Raw genomic sequence first — 12,188 nt, 5'->3', positions numbered from 1 at the left:
TTGTATAAATGAGAGAAAGTATAATTTTAATGGGTAAACAAAGGAAGGGGAATAAGGAAAATTTAAATTTGAAGCAGGGAAAAACCAACAGGATATTGCTTTCATTCTTTCAATTACAAAAAGGTGTTTTGGTTTTTTTTTCCAGTGGATTAAATTTAATTCACTTTAAAACAAAAAATTTTACCGACTTTGAGTCAAAGACTGAAATTCAAGTACAAAAATATTATCAACTTGATAAGTCAGTATGAAAATCATATCATATCAGAGTTCAAAAATAATGTGTATACTATAGGCTATCTCTACCTGTCTTCTGATTTCTTTATTTTCAAACTTATAAAGTTGCGATTATTATCTACTACCAGTATTAATGAATATATTATCCAGTATCTTTTATATTGTCATTGAAATTGAATTGAGGATTTGAAAATCTTATCATAAATGGGACTTATGTAGTTTAGAAAAAAAGTAATAGTTATTGTTAAAGATATATATACATATATATCTGATATATGCCTGATATATACCTTAATCACTTCAGAAAGTATTCTATGTTCCTCTCTCTCATATCAGTTGCCTCATCCTTTACATTATTACCTTCAGAGCCCTCTTCTGTTCATTACAAAATAGGTGATGGTGGGTTAACTACCCTTTCTCATGTGTTCTCTAGTTCTTTCATTACTCTTTCTATGTAGCATAATACAATTAAATATCAATGCATTTAATGACTGGTCTTACTACAGTATTTCAAATGATCTGTTATTAAATATTTGTTGAAGCTAATTGAATTTAACTCAGTAAATTCACTCATTGATGTCATATAGGCTTCAATTCCAATAGAATCTTTTTCCAGGCAATACTTGAAGTGTTTCTTTTTAGATAATATCATATTGAACACATATTGTATTGGCATAATCTTCAAGAATCAATCATTCAGGGGCAGCTAGATGGCGCAGTGGATAGAGCACCAGCCCTGGAGTCAGGAGTACCTGAGTTCAAATCCGGCCTCAGACACTTAACACTTAACTAGCTGTGTGACCCTGGGCAAGTCACTTAACCCCAATTGCCTCACTAAAAACAAAAAAAAAAACAAAACCAAAAACCAAAAAAAAAAAAAAAAGAATCAATCATTCAACAAGTATCAATCATGGAAGGACAATGTGCAAAAAAAGATGGAAAAATGTCATGCTTCCCACTACATAGGATATTACCTTCTACTTGTGGTAGAAGAGAATGTAGCATACTCATTTTAAAATTAATTCAAGATACATACAAAATGCATACACAGTAATGGACTGAGGAGGGATGGCACTAACAACAGGAATCAGAAAAAAATCAAGTGTCATGAATCAAGTGGCATTTGGGTTGAGCCTAAAAGGGAGCAAAGGGGTCCAAGAGTTAAAAGTAAGAAAGAAGAATATTCTAGGCATGCAAGCAATCTGTACAAAGGCACAGTGGTGGAAAATTTAATGTCATGGAGAAATGTTATAGAGAAGAGCATGTAGGGTGGTTTGATGTAGCATAAAGAGTAATATAGAAAGATAATCTAGAAATATAGCCTGGGGCCAAATCTTGAAGGATTTGAAATTCCAAACAGAGGAGGAGGAGGAGTTTTAATACTATTTATATAGTGCTTTAAAGTTGGTAAAATGCTTTAAAAATATTATCTCATTTTTTCATCAAAAGAATGGTGTTACCTAGAGAAGTTACATTAGAAGTTACCTAGGAAGGATAGTTATAGGGGAAAGATAATGGGTTCAGGGGCAGCTAGGTGGGACAGTGGATAGAGCACCGGTCCTAGAGTCAGGAGGACTGAACCCATTATCTTTTTTTCTTTCTTTTAGTGAGGCGATTGGGGTTAGGTGACTTGCCCAAGGTCACACAGCTAGTAAGTGTTAAGTGTCTGAGGCCAGATTTGAATTCAGGTACTCCTAACTCCAGGGCTGGTACTCTATCCACTGCGCCACCTAGCTGCCCCTACCTAGGTATTTCTTTATGCTTGAAATGTTCTCATTCTTCACCTCCAAATACTGAGAGCTTAGCACAGTGCCTAGCACATCATATGGGCTTAGTGAACCTTTCTGCTTTGACTGAAAATAGAGTAAGAGGCAACAAGTATAGACAGATTTTTCTAGGAGTTTGGCTATGATAAAGAGAAAAAAATATCAGAAAATAGCTTGAGGGGAAGGGTGGAATAAATGAAACTTTTTTTTAAGGATGGGGAAGAATGAATCCTATTTGAAGGCAGCTGGAAAGGAGCCAGTGATTGAGGCTGAATATTAGTGAGAAAGAAGAAATGATTGAATTTGCAAACTACTTGTAAGAGATGAGAAAAAATGGGATTAAAGAAGGACCTCCCCATGTTTTGAGACTGGAACAAAGAAATGATGAATGGGGAATGTTGCCTAGATAATTTAAAAGGTGCCATTAGATTGTAGGAGCCGGAGATGGATTATCTTACTTTTTTTCTGGCGAGTATGGGGTGAAGTCCTTTGATAGAACAAACAGGGAAGATGGTGGTGAAAGTGACTTGAGAAGACAAAGTTTGAAGTAGCTATTGTCAAATTGCCATAGAGGATGAATCAGGAAAGAAAAAAAAAAAGAATTGATTTGCATGGTGAAGCCAAGCCACAATAAGACATTTAATACCACCTCAGTGTAATTTAGGATGAACTTATTAGGAGAGTTTGTTTTATATGTGGAAGGGTAAATCTTTTAGTAAAATACCCTTATTAAATATAACAGTCGTGTCTGTATATCTTTCATATACTTCTTAAGTCATTAAAGATTATGAAAGAGACTAGAGGAAGGTAGTCCTTGTTTTGGTTTTTCTCTGGATGACATAAATGATGAATAACTTCCCGAAGAGTCTTTTTCAATACTTGCAATAAGAATATGAGTTGAGTATAAATACATGAGCTTTCTTTGCAAGAAGCATTGAAAAATTAATCTGGAAGCAGACTTTTAAAAGTCCTATGGACACTGAAAAATGATAGTAGGTGAAAACAAAATTTTGGTATGGTTGAATAATGGAATCTAATGCCAATCTTCAAATATAAGCAAATTGCAATGGAAAATTTGTATGACAAGATAGAAAATTTTATCCTGTACATGAACCTTTGAACCTTTCTTTGTGGCTTCAAAAGGCTTCTGAAAGGTACAGTATGTATAGGCCAAATACAGAGAAAAAATTTTTACTATATAGATTTGGTTTGTATTCATATTATTTTTCCACAGAATAATATATTTTACAATTTATATTTTATTAGAATATAAGATGTTTGAGGGTAGACACCATTTTGGTTTTGTCTTTGTGTCACAGAACTTAGCATAGTACCTACTACACTGTTACACTTGATGAAATGATTGTCTTTAGAAATCTATACTTTTGCATGATGTTTATTTATTTGGGAACATGGTCTATTGGTTTTATGTGGGTGAAAATTACTGTCCTAGGTAATTGAAATATGTTGCTATAGTTTAGCTTTATTTTAGGGGATATGTTATGTCATTTTGTTGTGCTATAATCTTATAATCATTTCATTAGTATGTAATCTTTATTTGATAAATGCTATGTAACTTGATACTTTCATTTTAAAACATGACATTAAGAAAAGGAAAATTAAGACAGCCATTTCTTAGCAAAGACATGATAAATGTCCTTAAATATTTTAAGGGTTGTCATATGGAAAAGGTTTTACATTTGTTCCACTTGGCCCTCAATGGAAGTACTAGGGTGAATAGGGGAAAGGTACATTGAAGCAGAATTTTGTCTAAGTATTTAAATAGATTTTCTAATTAAAGTCATTCAAAAGTATAATCAACTGATTAATGAGATGTTAGGTTCCTAGTCACAGAATTTTAGGCAGTGACTGGATGACTTTTAGACTGTCAAAGAGGGGATTTATGAATTGGTGATGGATTAAATTAGATAACTTCTGAGGTACCTTCCAATGCTTCTTGTTGTATACATAAGACTTAGGAAATGAGAAATACAAGGAAAGTGAGTTAAGAGAGTTAAGAAACAAGACAATTGGGGGCAGCTAGGTGGAGCAGTGGATAGAGCACTGGCCCTGGATTCAGGAAGGACCCGAGTTCAAATCTGGCCTCAGACATTTGACACTTACTAGCTGTGTGACCCCAATTGCCTCACTTAAAAAAAAGAAAAGAAAAGAAACAAAGCAATTAATAACAAATAAGAAATTTCTCATGATCTAAATATCTGGAGAAAGTAAAAGTAGGTTTCCCTAGTCAAATTAATTCATCTTTTCTGCCATAGTCTGGTGATAATTAGAAATGTTGACTAACCAGACACATCTAAGGAGTGCCAAAATGTGAATATTTGAAGGGTTTGAGAAGTTTGAAGAATTTCCATTGCAGGAATACTTTTCTTTTTTCTTTTCCTTTCTTTTCTTTTTCTTTCTTTCTTTCTTTCTTCTTTTCTTTGTTTGTGTGTGTGTGTGTGTGAGTGTGTGTGTGTGTGTATCAATAAGGGTTAAGTGACTTGCCCTGGGTCACAAATCTAGTATGTGTCATGTCTGAGGTCAGATTTGAATTCAGGTTCTCCTGAATTCAAGGCCAGTGCTTTATCCACTGTGCCACCTAGCTGCCCCCTAGGAATACTTTTCAACATACATTATAACCCACAACTTAGTAGCTAAACTTTAGAGAGTTCCCTGAGACACATAAAGTACTTTCCTCCAGGTCAAACAGGTCAGATAGTCAACAAGCATTGTTGACTTATTATATGTGTCAGTGGATGTTCCAAGTCACTGATTCTAAAACTATTATACTGAATTCCTTGAGATCAGTAACTATCTTTTGCCCTTCTCTGTATCCCTAGTGCTTAGCACAATGTCTGTAACACTTTAATCACATAATAAATGCATGTTGACCAGGTACAATACTCTCTCCACCATGTTATATTGCCTCTATTAGAAAACCCAATATGGTGCTGGATTTGTTGTTGCTGCTGCTATCGTTGTTGTTGTTGTTTTAAATTACAAGTACAGAAGAATATATATTTTAGTTGGAAGTGATCTTAAAAGCAAACTTATTTCACACACACACAACATCACACCTATTTTGTGGACTAGGAAACAGACCCAGAGAGGTTAATCCCAAAGTCACTTAGGTGGTTAGTAGCAGAGCTATTCTACTACTTCAAACCCAAATCTTTTTCCTCCAAATATAGTACTCTATCTACTATACCATGAAGTTATTACTAACTTCTTAAAAGAATATCTCAGAGTTTCTTAAAAACAAACAAACAAAAACCCGTCAAGAAACCCTAGCACATTACTGAAAAAGTCTATGAAACTTTTGAGGAATATAGTACACCTATTGCCCAAAGTGAATAACAGTTTTTACATGACAAAAAACAAAACAAAACAAAAACGTAGCAGGTATGAGATTGAACAAGTGTTTTGGAAACAATTTCGTAGTTGAAAAAGTAAATGAATCAGGGCAGCTAGGTGGCACAGTGGATAGAGCACTGGCCCTGGATTCAGGAGGACCTGAGTTCAAATGTGGCCTCAGACACTTACTACTTACTAGCTGTGTGACCCTGGGCAAGTCACTTAACCCCAATTGCCTCACCAAAATTAATTAATTAATTAAAACAAAGGTCTCTATTGAATGATGATAAACAGTGAAGGTGAACAGAAACCTGATTTTATCAACAGGCCATGGTTATAAGGTGATTACATTTAGGAATCCAAATAAAGGAGGGGGGAAAATTTAGCAAAAATAAAATTAAATCAACTTCAGAAAAGCAAGTTTTTATTTTGATAGGACAGTAGGAAGAAAAACTTTATTTGAAGAAAGTCTAAGAGAAAAAGTCTCCTTTTTTTTTTTAACAGTTTTCTGGTCCTATGAACAAACTCTACCAGTAAATTGGAGAGACTTCCTCCTTTCCAAGGTAACCCCTATACCTCTATTATTGATCCCATCCTTTTCCACCTTCTCCAGGACCATGCTTCATTAATCATTCCCTTAATTTCTAGACATCTATAATCACTCACTCTCCACTGGCTCTTTTCCCTTATCAGCCAGCATAGATTTTCTTTTAAATGTACAAAATATGGAATTAAAAAAAAAAACAGGTAACAGGATGAATAGAAAAGATTGGTACAGTCTCATAAGAATGGCATTGGGAATTCTAATGCTCATGGAAAGAAAATCTAAAGATAATAAAGATATTTTTTAATTTATATTGTTAAAATCAGATCAAAGAGGACATAGGACTGCTCTTGGTATATGGAATGAAGGTAATGGGTGAAAGAGAGTAGGGCTGAGATGTTAAATTCCTATTTTATTTTTGTTTTCTCTAAAAATCAAAATGATCTTTATATCTGAAAGTATAGGACAAAATAATTAACAGAAAGTTGACTTCAAGATAAATAAAGAGATAGTAAGAGATTATTTAGATGCTTTTGATGAGTTCAAGTCACCTGCCCCAGATCAATTGCATCCTAGAACTAGTAGGTGTAATTGCTGAGTTATTACCAGTCACCTGTGAAAGACTGTAGTGTACCAGAAAGGTAACACAAGTTTGAAAAGGGGCAAATGTTGTCCTTGGGTTGAATAAAGGAAAACAAATAGAATCTAAAAACTATATGCTAGTGAGCTTGACAAAATCTTAGAATGTATAATTCAAAAATTGATTAGTGTATATTGAAAAAAGAAAGTAAGTAGCAAAAAGAACCAGTAAGACTTTATAAAAAATAAGCCATGGGGCAGGTAGGTGGTGCAGTGGATAGAGCACTGGCTCTGAATTCAGGAGGACCTGAGTTCAAATCCAATCTCAGACACTTGACACTTACTAGCTGTGTGACCCTGGGCAAGTCACTTAACCCTCGTTTCCCCGCAAAAACAAACAAACAAAAAGAATAAGCCATGCCAGATTAATATCATTTCCTTTAAAATAGGTTTATTAAACTGAAAAGTAAGAGGAATGCTATAAACATGATTTACCAAGTTTGCCAAAGACTTTTTTACTATTCTTATGGAAAAGTTGAATGACTGTCAGGATTCAAAAGGATAGATAGATTAGAACACTGGACCAAATCTACTAAAATTAAATTCAGTGGGGAATAAATGAAAATCATACTGAGGTTCAAGAAAACATCTTCACAATTAATCCATCGACATGTGTCTATGTGTCTGATATATGCCAGACACTTAGTGAGGTACTTGGAATTAAAAGACAAAAATGAAACTCCCTCTCTCAAGAATCTTACAGTCCATCAGGGAAACAACACAAACATAAACACACACACATATACACATATGTATATATGTATGTCTAGAATAAATACAAAATTTTAAAAAAGGTAGTTTAGTGAGGGAGGGTATCAATATTTGGAGGGATCTGGAATGTCATCATGTAGAAAGTGGTCGTTGCACTAAAACAAGTCATGGTGGGTGAGAAATAGGTAGATAGCAGCTATTCATCTAAAAAAAACAGAAGATTAATTGGCTGTGCTTAATAAGAGTCAAGTTTGGTGCATCAGTCAAGAGACAGAAAGCAAATGTAGGCTGCTATAACAGAAGCCTAAGTATCCCAAGTACCCAGGACTAAGGAGTTGTTGGTCCTGTTCTATATTGTTCTAATAAGACAAGCTATAGAACATTCCACTCTGTGTACCATTTTTTAGGAAGGGGGTTGGTAAATGGAGAACAACCAAAATGATTCATTTGACTGAACTGAGGGAATTTAACATATTAGTGAAGGATATGCCAGCTAGCTTAGAGCATTTTAGAGCTCTGCTTGTTCCGAAAGGACAGAACAGGATGGTAGCAATGGGGGAAGTTTGCAAAGAGGCAAATTTATGAGTGCTATAAAGACAGATTTCCTAACAATTAGATCTAGACAAAAGTAGCCATCTTGGATGATACTGAAATTTCCTTCACTGGAGGTGTTCAAGAAAACAAAACAAACAAAAAAAACCCCTTGATGATCATTATTAGGGCAAGCCATAGCAAGGATTTATTCAGATATGGGTTGAACTAGATGGCTCCTTAGGTCCCATTCCCCTCTGAAATATAATGATTCTGAAACCTTTTGCCAACAAACTTGCTCATCTTTCCTGTATTCTTAAAAAAAAGGATAACAACAAAACTTTTTCAGCTTCATATTAAGGTAATCTATTTTCCCCTTCCCTTCACTACCAAATATCTTAAATGAATCATCTACATTGAGTGACAGCACATGCCCACTCCCTATTTGCAGTTTAAGAATTTGTAAGTTGACTTACAAATTACATTATAGATCCTTTTGATTAAATTACTTAGTAAAGTTGAATATAAACATGTAAACCTGAGCTTGAACGTTGTCATCATAACAACGATGTTGTGAAAATAATCTTTAATTATGTATCTTAACTTCAATTGAGGTCGGAGAACCAAAACAAGTAATATTGATGAAAACTTTAAAAAAATGATACACTTGGGGGCAGCTAGGTGGCACAGGGGATAAAGCACTGGCCTTGGATTCAGGAGGACCTGAGTTCAAATCCGGCCTCAAGACACTTGACACTTACTAGCTGTGTGACCTTGGGCAAATCACTTAACCCCCATAGCCCTGCAAAAAAACAAAAACAAACAAACAAACAAACAAAAAAATGATACACTATCAAAAGTCAGAGAAGAGCACCTGATAAAATACAGGAATGAAAAGACTGCTTTTTGAAGATAGCTACACCCTACCTTCTAAAAATAGTGTTCTGATGGTTGGAAATTTGAAGGGTAAGTAGAGATATGATCAGAGTTTGTGAAATAAAGATCAGTTGGATGAGCATAGGTCTTTTTTACCTAATCATAGTTTATGAAGTTAAGGGGCAGTCCTAGAATCTCAAAGGAAGCAGTACACATAGCTAACTAAGAACATTTATATAGTACTTAAAGGCATGCAAAGCCCTTTATGAATATTATATCATTTTATCCTCACAACAACCCTGGGAGGTAAGTGCTATTATTATCCCTAGTTTACAGATTAGGAAACTGAGGCAAAGAGACATGAGGTAATATGCTCAGAGTCACAAAGCTTTTAAGTCTCAGGTTGCATTTAAGCCTAATTCTACTAGAGTCTAAGTCTGATGCTCTAGCCAATATATCACCTAAGTGTCTAATACGTTTAAAAATAAGTAAACTAATAGAATGGTGATTAAATTTTACAAAATTGCTATCTAATTCAGAATTGGTATTTTTGTTAGCCTGAAAGCTACTTTTTTCAGACTTCGAGAATTCCCTTCAAGTGAGGGATTCTTAATCTTTTTTGTGTCATGGACCCCTCTGGTAGTATAGTGTAGCCAATGGATCTTTTTCTTATAATAATGTTTCTAAATGCCTAAAATTATATGTATGTTTATATGTGTGTGTGTTAAAAATATACACACATATAGGATTACAAATGAAATAAATTTTATTGAAATCCACTGTCAAAACATGTGTGTGTGTGTGTATTTGGGGGGGGGTGGCAGGGCAATGAGGATTAAGTGACTTACCCAGGATCTCAAAGCTAGTGTCAAGTGTCTGAGACTGGATTTGAACTCAGGTCCTTCTGAATCCTGGGCTGGTGCTTTATCCACTGTGCCACCTAGATGCCCCCAAAACATATTTCTAAAGTTCATGAACCCCATGTTAAGAATTTCTACTATGAGTTGAAGGTTTTAGGAAGATAGGAGAGCTTGATTTAAAGCAGCTAGGTGGCTCATTCGATAAAGAACACAAATAAATGACTAACCAACAACAGCAAGAAATGGATAAATTCATGTGTGATAGCCTATTAAGGAAAGTTAGGAAATAGTATAGGTATAATATAGGAATGGGTTAGACATCAAAGGCAAAGGCCAATCATGTCCTCCCACTAAATTTTCCTTGGTTTCATATTAGAGACAGAATACTGGACTTAATGAATCATATAACTGAACCCATTATGAAATGTATATTCTTATATTTGTTATGGATAACTTGACTCAATATCTTTCTACAAAAATCTGGCAAAGTCCCCAAAAGCCTACCGAATAAGGAACCCAGGAAATTTGTGCCACATATTCTACATAAAAGCCTAATTAACATTCCCAAAAGTTGTTAGCATTATTTCTAAAAGAAAGCACTTGAAAATGAACAGTTATTTCATTAACTATGTTAACATTTAGCATTCTAAGTTAATGACCTTGCAATTCAAAGGACATTTTTAGAGCCAATTTAAGCTAAATTGCTTGAGTCATTTCTGCATTCTAAAAATGAAAATATTCTATTTTGTTATTCAGATTATTTTTTTAACTTCTCAGAAGAACAGAATCTGCTAGAAGAAGGGCTTTCTAAAGTAGACTTAAATTATTTACCATAATGATAGTAAAATTTTATATGGAGGATATGTGAATTAGGAACATATTTGCAAATTGGAATAATGGCTTTGTCTTAAGTCTTCTGTTCTCTATACTATATCTCTTTCTCTTGTAATCTCATCCTTTCTCTAGGGTCCAATTATTATCTCTATATAAATTATCATTTATATATAGGTGATTTCCACATCATCTATTTCCATCATCTCTGTCCTGAATTCAAAACCTACACTACCATCTTGCCTGCTTTCCATCCCCCATTTTGGTGTTGCAAAGGTATTTCAAACTCAATATCTTCAAATCAGAACTCCTTTTTTTCCTCCCAGAAAAATCCATCCATCCTCTAAACATTTCTATTTATATTGAGACTATCACCATCCTTAAAGTTATCTTTGATTATTCTTTTCCCCTAAAAATCTCTGCTTATTAGTTGCTTGCTCTTGGCAAGTCTACTACCACAATATTACTCCCATCCATCCTTTTTCCTTCCTTTATACCATATCTATGCTAGATGAGGCCTTCATCACATTTCACCTCAATTAATGTAGTTTTGTGATTAGTCTTCTTTCTTTCAATCCTTCCCTCTCTACTCTGTCCCTCACACAGCAGCAAAATTGACATTCATAAAATGCAGCTCTCATCACATTACATCTACAAAAAAATATTCTTTAGTCATTCCCTTTTTCCTCTGGAATAAAGGGCTCTTTTGCCTGTCATTTAAAGCCTTCTTTAATCTGTCTCCCACATACCTTTCTGGTCTTATTTCATATCATTCCCCTTCTCATACTCTGTTCTACTCAACTTGACCCATTAGGTGTTTGCTATTTAGGAATTCCATATTTTGGTTTTGTTCTTTAGTTTAGATGGTATTCCATATCTGGAATGCACTCTCTCCTCATATTCATCTCTTAGAATCCCTAGCTTCCTTCAAAGCTCATCAGGTCCCTAGTTTTATTTGAAACTTTCTCAATTCCCCAATTATTAGTGCTCTTTTCCTCTTGGAATTGCTATGTATAACTTTGTGAATACTTTGTATTTACTTGTTTATGTATTCCCCAAATAGAACGTAAACTCCCTATGGGCAGGAATTGGTTTACTTTTGCCTTTGTACCCCAACAACTGCTACATAATACAGTTTGAAATATCTAATAAGCAGCTGGATATGCATGATGGAACTCAGGAGAAAGATTAGGGCTGGATTATAGATCAATGAGCCATCTGTAGAGCAAAGATTGTCAAATATATGGGAACTAATGAAAGGATTGTAGGAACTGGAAAATTGTTAAGTTGAATTTATAAAACATAAATATTTTAGCATTTATATGGCATTTTCATCTAAGAATCAGAAATATTTTCCTTGGCTAAGAGAAAAATAATATTTTACTTTGAGTATGAACATATCTACCTGCTAAGCCAATATTTCAGAAAAATTATGATTTCATTTCACATGTGGTCACTCCTGTATTTTAGTGAATGGTTTCAGAAATTCCCATACCCAAAAATATTCTGTAGTCAAATATATGGTGATGAATTTATCCAAGATGATCCTCATTTCATTTTATTTTTTGTGGGGCGATGGGGGTTAAGTGACTTGCCCAGGGTCACACAGCTAGTAAGTGTCTAGTGTCTGAGGTCACATTTGAACTCAGGTACTCCTGAATCCAGGGCTGGTGCTTTATCCATTGTGCCACCTAGCTGCCCCCACCTCATTTCATTTTTCATACCAATATACAAGTTCTTTTTGGGTTGGTAGTACCTGGTGGAACTCGCATAGTCTCTGAAAACTTATAGTCACTTCTGCAACATGAGATTTCTGAATAGAATGTTATTGAGAGATCCTGG

At 34.6% G+C, this 12,188-nt stretch overlaps 1 protein-coding gene across 47 annotated transcripts in view; it reads left to right on the top strand.

Moving 5' to 3' along the window:
• Positions 1–12,188, top strand: part of RIMS2 (regulating synaptic membrane exocytosis 2) — an 821,964-nt gene that overhangs the window by 701,174 nt on the left and 108,602 nt on the right. The window lies entirely within an intron of this gene.

The sequence above is a fragment of the Dromiciops gliroides genome, chromosome 1 (assembly GCF_019393635.1).
Source record: "Dromiciops gliroides isolate mDroGli1 chromosome 1, mDroGli1.pri, whole genome shotgun sequence".
NCBI classification, from domain to species: domain Eukaryota; kingdom Metazoa; phylum Chordata; class Mammalia; order Microbiotheria; family Microbiotheriidae; genus Dromiciops; species Dromiciops gliroides.
This window is presented reverse-complemented; position numbering and strand designations above follow the sequence as displayed.